This window comes from Carlito syrichta, unplaced genomic scaffold (genome assembly GCF_000164805.1).
Source record: "Carlito syrichta isolate Samal-C Ts95f unplaced genomic scaffold, Tarsius_syrichta-2.0.1 Scaffold130433, whole genome shotgun sequence".
NCBI classification, from domain to species: Eukaryota; Metazoa; Chordata; class Mammalia; order Primates; family Tarsiidae; genus Carlito; species Carlito syrichta.
Window position 1 is genome coordinate 206725 of NW_007074529.1, and position 8062 is coordinate 214786.

General features: G+C 56.2%; 1 protein-coding gene across 1 annotated transcript in view; it reads left to right on the forward strand.

The window, feature by feature from the left end:
* GALNT16 (polypeptide N-acetylgalactosaminyltransferase 16) overlaps positions 1 to 1506 on the forward strand; it is a 46148-nt gene extending 44642 nt beyond the window's left edge. Inside the window, exon 17 of the mRNA XM_008049011.2 lies at positions 889 to 1506. The gene's annotated coding sequence lies outside the window, so the exon portion shown is untranslated. The remainder of the gene's footprint in view (positions 1 to 888) is intronic.
* The last annotated feature ends 6556 nt before the right edge of the window (positions 1507 to 8062 follow it).

Genomic DNA, 8062 nt, shown 5'->3' on the forward strand with positions numbered 1-8062 from the left:
CTAAGCAGTCCCATCTTCTTTGTAGTTTTTTTCTTTTGAGTCTGGTTTCACTCTGTCACCCATCCTGAACTGCAGTGGCACAATCATGGCTCACCTCAGCCTCAACCTCTTGGGCTCAGGTGATCCTCCTGCCTCAACCTCCCGAGTAACTGGAACTACAGGCACATGCTACCATGCCCAACTAGTTTTCTAATTTTCTGTAGAGACAGGTCTCGCTCTGTTGCCCAGACTGGTCTCAAACTCCTGTACTCAGCAATCCTCCTGCCCTGGCCTCCCAAAGCACTTGGATGACAAGTGTGAAATGCCCTGCCCGTCCTCTCTGTCGTTTTTGGCTTCTGCTTTCTCAGAGGTCTCTGCCTCCATCAGCACAGCATGGCGGGATGGGTTCCCGGGAAGAATGGAGTCTCCTTCCAGAGCAGGAGCCACCCTAAGTCGTCGGGCCAGGCTGTCCAGGCTAAGCCTCACCCTCACTCCCCTCCCCAGCATGGGAGGGGTTTCCTCTAGGCTCAGCGATGCCCAGGGCTGGCTGGTGGCTCCGTTCACAGAGAACTCCCGGTCCCTCCTCACAGCCTCCCAGGACAGTCACCTGCCTCCTCACGGTTGTGTCCCAGAACCATGTTGCTAGCCCCATACCCTTCCTCTTTCCTACTGGCTCCACAGTGTGGTCTTGGGCACAGCCTGCGGGTACCAGGACCCTGGGAGTCTCCCTGCAAAACACACCAGCCTGGGCGGGAACCCCAGACTTTCGTAGACCAGGAATCTGCACGCTGGAGGGTCCAGGAATTTCCAGGAATTGCCCCAAGCATTGCACGTCCACACACAAATGTGTTTTCCTGGGGAGGGCCCTTGGGTCTCCCCAGCCTCTGAGAGGGGTTCCGATCCCCAAAGGCTCTGAACCTGCATTCTGGATGGGAGCCTTGCGACCCGAGCTGCCATCTCCGGCCTCCTGCCCAGTGTGCTCAAGCCACCATCGCCTGCTCCCTTCATGCATCCGCCGGGAGCCACGTGTCTGTGGCCCACAGCACCTGCCCTGGAGGGCCCACCAGAGGCTTCCTGCCACCTCCCGGCATCACCAGCGTCCTCTCAGCAGCACCCCGTGCCCGGCGCCCCCTGAGCCCTGCGTGGGGCCCTTGGCCCCATGGCTCTGCCTCGCTGTCCTCCGTCCTGTGTCATTGTGCCAACCTCGGGCCTCGGGTGCCCTGCTCTTCCGGGAGCCTCCTGCCACCACTGAGAACAGAACTGCGGGCTGAGTGGCCCGGGGCCTCCTGGGCGTGGACATTTGGGCTGGGCGCCGGGCTGCTCACATTGAGTGGAAGAGGACTGCGGCCTGGGGGTCCCCCTGCCTCCATGGTCAGGCTAGGCCCTGTGCTTGTCAGCCGCCCCCCGTGGCGACTCAGCCTGTTCCGTTGTTGCTTTGCCTCTTCTTGACCAAAGCATGTGCCACTAGCCGTCCTCGGGGACCTTGTCGTATGAAACACACCCAGAATAAAACCACTTCATACACGTTCCCGGCCCAGCGCCTGCCTTCCTTCCTTTCCGACTCTGGCCATGCCTCCCTCTGGCGTTCACCCAAAGGCTGCTCTGGAGGAGCCAGCGGGTGGCCCTGAGGCCAGGGCGGGCCTGGGACTAGATCCAGGACCAGCCCAGGGGCAGGCTGAGCTCAGATTCCGCTGCCTCCTCCCTGTCCTGTTGCTCCCCTCCCTCCGTCCCTGGGAGCCAGTCCCGTCCCCTCGGAGCCACCCATCCCCCCTGCCATGCAGGAAGGCAGCGGTAAACAGGCAGGATTCTCCTCCTGAGTGAAAACAGCAAAATAATTCCGCAGTCTTCCCAGACGAGCCCTGCTTAATTGGGTGGCAGAAGCTCTGCCTAATGTTTCCATGGAAACCAATGGGAAAGCCCCCAGCCTTCCTGTGATGGGAAGCTGAACCAGGTGAAAATAAAAACTGCCTCGACGCACACGGATGACCAGCAGTGGGCGGCTCGTGCACCCCTCGCCTCCCCAGGACCAGCCCCCTCTGCCCTCACCCCTGCCTTGCCTGGGCTGCTGATCTGGCTCCCCGGAACTCCTGACCCCCGGCCCCCGCTGGCACTGAGCACACAGCTTGGCTGCACGTCCAGCTTGGTCTGGTGAGAGGCCCTGCAGCAGACCCAGGTCGCAGTCTCCACCCCCACTCCGCCCCATCCTCCCTGGGAGACAGGACCCTGCCACAGCCCCCACGGGCTCCCTCTGGGTCTCCAGGGCCCCTGTCCACGTGCTGCCTGTCTTCACTCCAGCCTTGGAGGGCCCTGGTGCTGGCATCTGCAAGCCAGTCTCTGCTCCCGCTTGCTAGCCTCCAAGCCTCCCTCTGGAAGCCCACTTTCTCTCCCACCCGCTTTGTTCCCGGGAGCTGGGGCGGTCAGCCCTTAGCCAATCCCTGGAGGAAGCAGCAACAGCCCTCAGGCTGACTGCTAGCAATGGGCCTTCCTTAACTGCAGGCGCACTCCCCAGAGAACACAGAGTGGTAGGGGACGTCCACTCTGGAGCCAGACCCCTTGTGTCCATCAGGTAGCCTCCTGGGGCACTGACTGGGCTTGAGCTTCCTCTAGGATCCTTCCCCCTGGCCCCACCATAGGATTCTCCCCACTCAGTGTTGGGAGAAATAAACCTGCCAGCATCATCCCAGGGCTCCAGCACCAGATGGGGTGTGGCCCTCCCCACCAGGGAACAGAAAAGAGAGCCTGGAAAGGAAAGGCCAGAGTTTACCATGTCCATGCTCTCACTCCCAGCAGTGTCCCTGGTGTGCTTGGCATTCGTGTGTCCCCTGGGATGGTCTGAGTCAGTGTTCCTCTGGAAGGAGCAGACTGGGCCAGCTGCCTTCCTGGGAAGAGACACTTAGGAAAGGCATGGAGATGCGCAGGAAGGGCTGCTCTCTGCTGGCCTGGCAGCCTGTGTCTGGGTGGTTGGGTTGGCCTGAGGCTGCAGAGTCAACTGAGGGCGGCACTCTTGGGTTGAATCCAGCTCCTGAAGCACAGGGCGGGTTTCGGACTCCAAATACCCAATCAAGCCAGGTACCATGGCTCATGTCTGTAATCCCAGCGATTTGGGAGGCTGAGGCTAAAGGATTGCTAGAGGCCAGGAGTTCGAGACCAGCTTGGGCAACGCAGCAAGACTAACTACAAAAAAGTAAAAAGTTAGCTGGATGTGGTGGCACACACCCATAGTCCTAGCTAATTGGGAGGCTGAGGCAGACAGGAGGATCTCTTGAGACCAGAAGGTTGAGGCTGTGGTAAGCTATGATCTCACCACTGCACTCCAGCCTGAGTATCAGAAATCCTGTCTCAAAGAAATAAGTAAGCAAATAAATAAGACCCAGTTTGTTGGATCCAACCCCACTCTTCCATCTGCCAGCTGTGTCTCTTGAATAAGTTATTTCCTCTCTTAGCCTTGGTTTCCTGACTTGTAACATGAGGGTACTCATAGCCTGTTGAGAAGCCTGATTTATTTAATGATTGCAAAGCACCTGGTCCTTTCTAAGTGCATGATACACTCACGGTTACTATTACTATTATTTTGAGTCAGAGTCTCACTCTGTTGCCCAGGCTGGAGTGCAGTGGCACGCTCATGGCCACTGCAGCCTCGACCTGCTGGGCTCAGGTGATCCTTCTGCCTCAAGCCTTCTAAGTAGCTGGAACCACAGGCACCCCACCACACCCAGCTAATTTTTTAAATTCTTGTAGGGACGAGGACTTGCCAAGTTGCCCAGGCTGGTCTCGAGCCCCAGGGCTCAGGCAGTACTCTCGCCTTGGCCTCCCAAAGTGCTGGGATTACAGGTGTGAGCCATCGCTCACAGCTTTGTGGTTACTATTATTAGTAAACATTTCTGAGGGCTGGCTACAGACCAAGCCCTTTGCTAGAGGTGATGACATGGATGTAAACAATACAGAAACGGTCCCTGACCTCGAGAACAAAGGTTATAGCAGGGGAAAGAGACAGACAAGCACAACCGTGATTACCTGGGGCTGCAAAGAGGCATACATTCCAGGATGGCTTGGAATGACATTCCAGGTGGTGCTGCCTCTAGCTGGGTGATGGCAGGCTGGGTGAGGTCTAGTGCTGTCCCCTGGCCACATCGGCAGGGCTGGCAGTTCAGTGGACACCTCAGAGGGTTGAGACCTTTCATCCCATGCACCTGGCATCATGGTGATGTAGGTCAGCCTGTTAGAACAAGACTTCTGGAAGGACGCTACAGAAGCCATTTAAACCCAAGCAGACATGCCCTGTGCTTCCTGAGCTAGTGGACATTTCTCCAGGGATTAGAGTTTCTTCCTGGGAAGGCTGTAACCGATAGCATGAATTCATGGTTCTTGTCCGAAGGACTGGCACATGTGGTTGGGGCCCTTGTCTGGAGAATGGATGCACGCGGTTGGGGCCCTGGTCTGGAGGGCAGTACAAGGCAGTGCACGAGGTCAGGGCCTTTGCCTGGAGGGTGGGTACATGTGGTTGAGGTGTCCCAAGAAAGACGTTTCCGCCTGTTTCCACGTTGCATCTGACCCCCTGGAGCCTTTGAAAACAGTCTATCTTTCCACAGTCTGTCTTTTCAGAGATGTGTCTCTCCCACTGTGATCCAGGTAACCTGCTCAGATCCTGTGAGGTGCTTGCAGACGAGAATGCCCCTGGGGATGACCCAGGCCTGTCAGCTCAAATCTCTGTGTTTGTACATATGTGCATTTAAGTCTCCAACCCTCTGCACAGGGAGGGAGAGCAGGAGGAGAAGCCATGCTCCGGATAATGTACCCAACACTTGGCCCTGAACTCACTGCAAGGAGAAGTGGCTGGGCGAGGTGGCTCATGCCTGTAATCCCAGAGAGGTAGAGGAGAGGAGTGCCTGAGTCCAGGGGTTCAAGATCAGCCTGGGTAACTTGGCTAGGCCTCATCATTACAGTGTATATATATATTATAAATTAGCTGGACGTGGTGGTACTTGACTGTAGTTCTGGCTACTTGGAAGACTGAAGTGGAAGGATCGCCTGAATCCAGCAGGTGGAGGCTGCGGTGGCCATGAGCATACCACTGCACTCTAGCCTGGGCAACAGAGTGAGGCTCCAACTCAAAAAAAAAGAAAAAAAACTTAGCCAGTGCGCACCTGTAGTCCCAGTTACTAGCAGGCTGAGGTGGGAGGATGGCTTGAGCCCAGGAGTTTGAGGTTGCAATTAGCTATGATCCCACCACTGCACTCCAGTCTGCGTGACATAGCAAGACCCTATCTTTACATTTAAAAGAGAGGCTGGGCTCAGGGCTCAGCTTGTCATCCCAGCACTTTGGGAGGCTGAGGTGAGTAGCTTGTCTGAGCCCACGGGTTCGAGATGCGCCTGGGCAACTTGGTGAGACCTCGTCTCTACAATAAATAAAAAATTAGCCAGGCATGGCACCATGCACCTGTAGTTCTGGCTACTTGAAAGGCTGAGGTGGAAGGATTGCCAGAGCCCAGCAGGTCGACGCTGAGGTGGCTGTGAGTGTGCTACTGTACTCCAGCCTGGGCGACAGAGTGAGACTCCAAATCAAACCGAGAGAGAGAGACAGAGAGAGAGAGAGACAGAGTGAGAGACAGAGAGAGAGAGAGAGAGAGAGAGAGAGAGAGAGAGAGAGAGATAGAGAGAGAGAGAAGCCACATGGGACGAAGACTACCCCCCTGGACTCCTCCCTGTGCCTCCCCAGGAGCCAGGAGAGTGTGGAGACCAGACCTGGGAGGTGGAGGTCCCCTCTGGGCCAGGAAGAGAGAAGCTCCCCCCTCAGCTGTGTGGGAAACTAGGGCTGGCCGGAGAGTCTGCGGTCCCAGGTCTAGCCCCAAGGAAAGGGTCTCTGAGGCAGCTGCTACAGGCCACCCCTACAGGGCCACTGCCTGGGCCTCTCCCCCAGGAGACTCTGCTGAGTCTTGGTCTCCATGGGGTGGGGCTGGGGGATTGAAGGTTGCATCAGGCCCCAGGAAGTAGCCTTGGTCCCGCAGCAGTCAGGCGGGGCTGGGGACTGGCTACTTTTGTCTGCTGGTTATTGGAAAGTGAGCAGGCTCAGGCCTGTGCGTCGCTGTTACACATGTCACCAAGCCCACAGCAGTGTGCTGCACAGCCCCCACGAAGGATAGGGCCTGATCTTGGAGGAGTCCCATGAGCCGGGGCGATCCAGGCCCTACCCTAGATGGGCAGGCCCACCCAGCTCCCCCTCCCTTCCTCCCTGCACCAGGCCACGCTGAGGTGGCGTCTGCTCTCCCGGGGTGCCTTCTGCTTCCTGCTGTCTGGGTGTCGGTGGCTTCTCCTGCCCTGCTTGGTTGTCACCTGGGGTTGCGTCCTGCCCCTTCTCCTGGCCAGCATGGCCTCTGCGGGGAACCCTCCCCTTCCTGCTGTTCCTCAGTCTTTCCAGCTGGTACCTCCGGCCCCGGTGTCCTCCCCGCTGGGTCACCTTCCTCTGATGCTGTGATGAGCACCTGTTTTCTGGCCCATCCCCTCCTCTCTGCTAGACTGGGGCTCCCTGCAGACAGAAGCCAGGCCAGCTCCAGCCGTGTCCCTCAGCAGCCACATACACATCCACTCCGCAGACACAGAAGATGTGTGCTTGCTGAATGAGTGAACAGATGAATGAATGAATTAAATATAAAGCAATCTAGGTACGATTGTTTTTGTTTTGCTTTTTCAGGGACAAGGTCTTGCTCTGTTGTCCAGGCTGGAGTACAGTGGTGCCATCACGGCTCACCAAAGCCTCAAACACCTGGGCTCAAGTGATCCTTCCACTTCAGCCTCCCAAGTAGCCAGGACAATAGGTGCATACCACCATGCCCAGATAATTTTTTTTTTTTAATTGTTTTGTGGAGGTGAGGTCTTGTTATGTTGCCCAGGCTGGTCTTCAACTCCTAGCCTCAAGCAATCCTCCTGCCTTGGCCTCCCAAAGTGCTGAGATTACAGGAGTAAGCCATTGTGCTCAGCCTTTTTGATTTTTTAATGGTAAAGCATTCTTGCATTTAGGAATCAGTGCACTGCATACAGAAAGCACTCAATCCATACTTGTTCATTTTTCCTCTCACTTTTCATTAAAAGCCTGCTATCTTCACCTTTCTATCCTACTTATTAAATTGTCCGTAAGACAACTTACAAGGAATCAGCACTTTCTGGGTAGCTGGAATCTTTGTTTGTTTTTTGAGTCGGAGTGTCACTCCATCACCCAGGCTGGAGTGCGAGTGGCACACTCGTGGCCACCGCAGCCTCGACTTGCTGGGTTCAGGTGATCTTTCCGCCTCAGCCTTACAAGTAGTTGGAACTACAGGCACACGCCACCATGCCTGGCTAATTTTTTGATTTATTGTAGAGACAAGGTCTTGCCAAGTTGCCTGGGCTGGTCTCAAGCACATGGACTCAGGCAATCCTCTCATCTCGACCTCCCAAGTGCTGGGATTATAGGTGTGAGCCACCACACCCCACCGGGTCTGCATTCCTAATGAGCTCCCAGGTGACACCCTGGACCCTGGTCTGCGAGGCCACACTGAGAGCCACTGGCACAGGCTCCTGTGGGGCCGAGAATGAACCTAGCTGTTCATCCTTTGGTTTGGATTTTTGTTCTGGGAGGTTTTCTGATCTGGGTCCCTCTGTCACCCAGGCTGCAGTGCAGTGGCACGCTCACAGCTACCCTCTGCACCCCAACAAGGAAGGCTCCCATACGCTCACAATGAGGAGTGGGAGCTCAAGCAGAAGAAGAAACTGGTTTGAGGATGAACAGCTAGGGCTGGGTGTGGTGGCTTGCACCTATAATCTTAGCACTTTGGGAAGCCAAAGCAGGAGGATTGCTTTAAGCCCAGGAGTTCGAGATCAGCCTGGGCAACATAGTAAGACCTCTGTCTCTACAAAAAATTCAAATATTAGCTGGGTGTGCTGGTGCTTGCCTATAATCCCAGCCTATCCCAGCTTGAGGCTGCCGTGAGCTGTGAGTGAGTCAGAGGAGGATGTGATTCGCTTCCACCAGACTCTCTGCCCCTCCACAGACCTTGCATGAGAGGCCTCCTGGAGGATCCTGAGGGCCTAAACTCCCCTGTTACCTTGA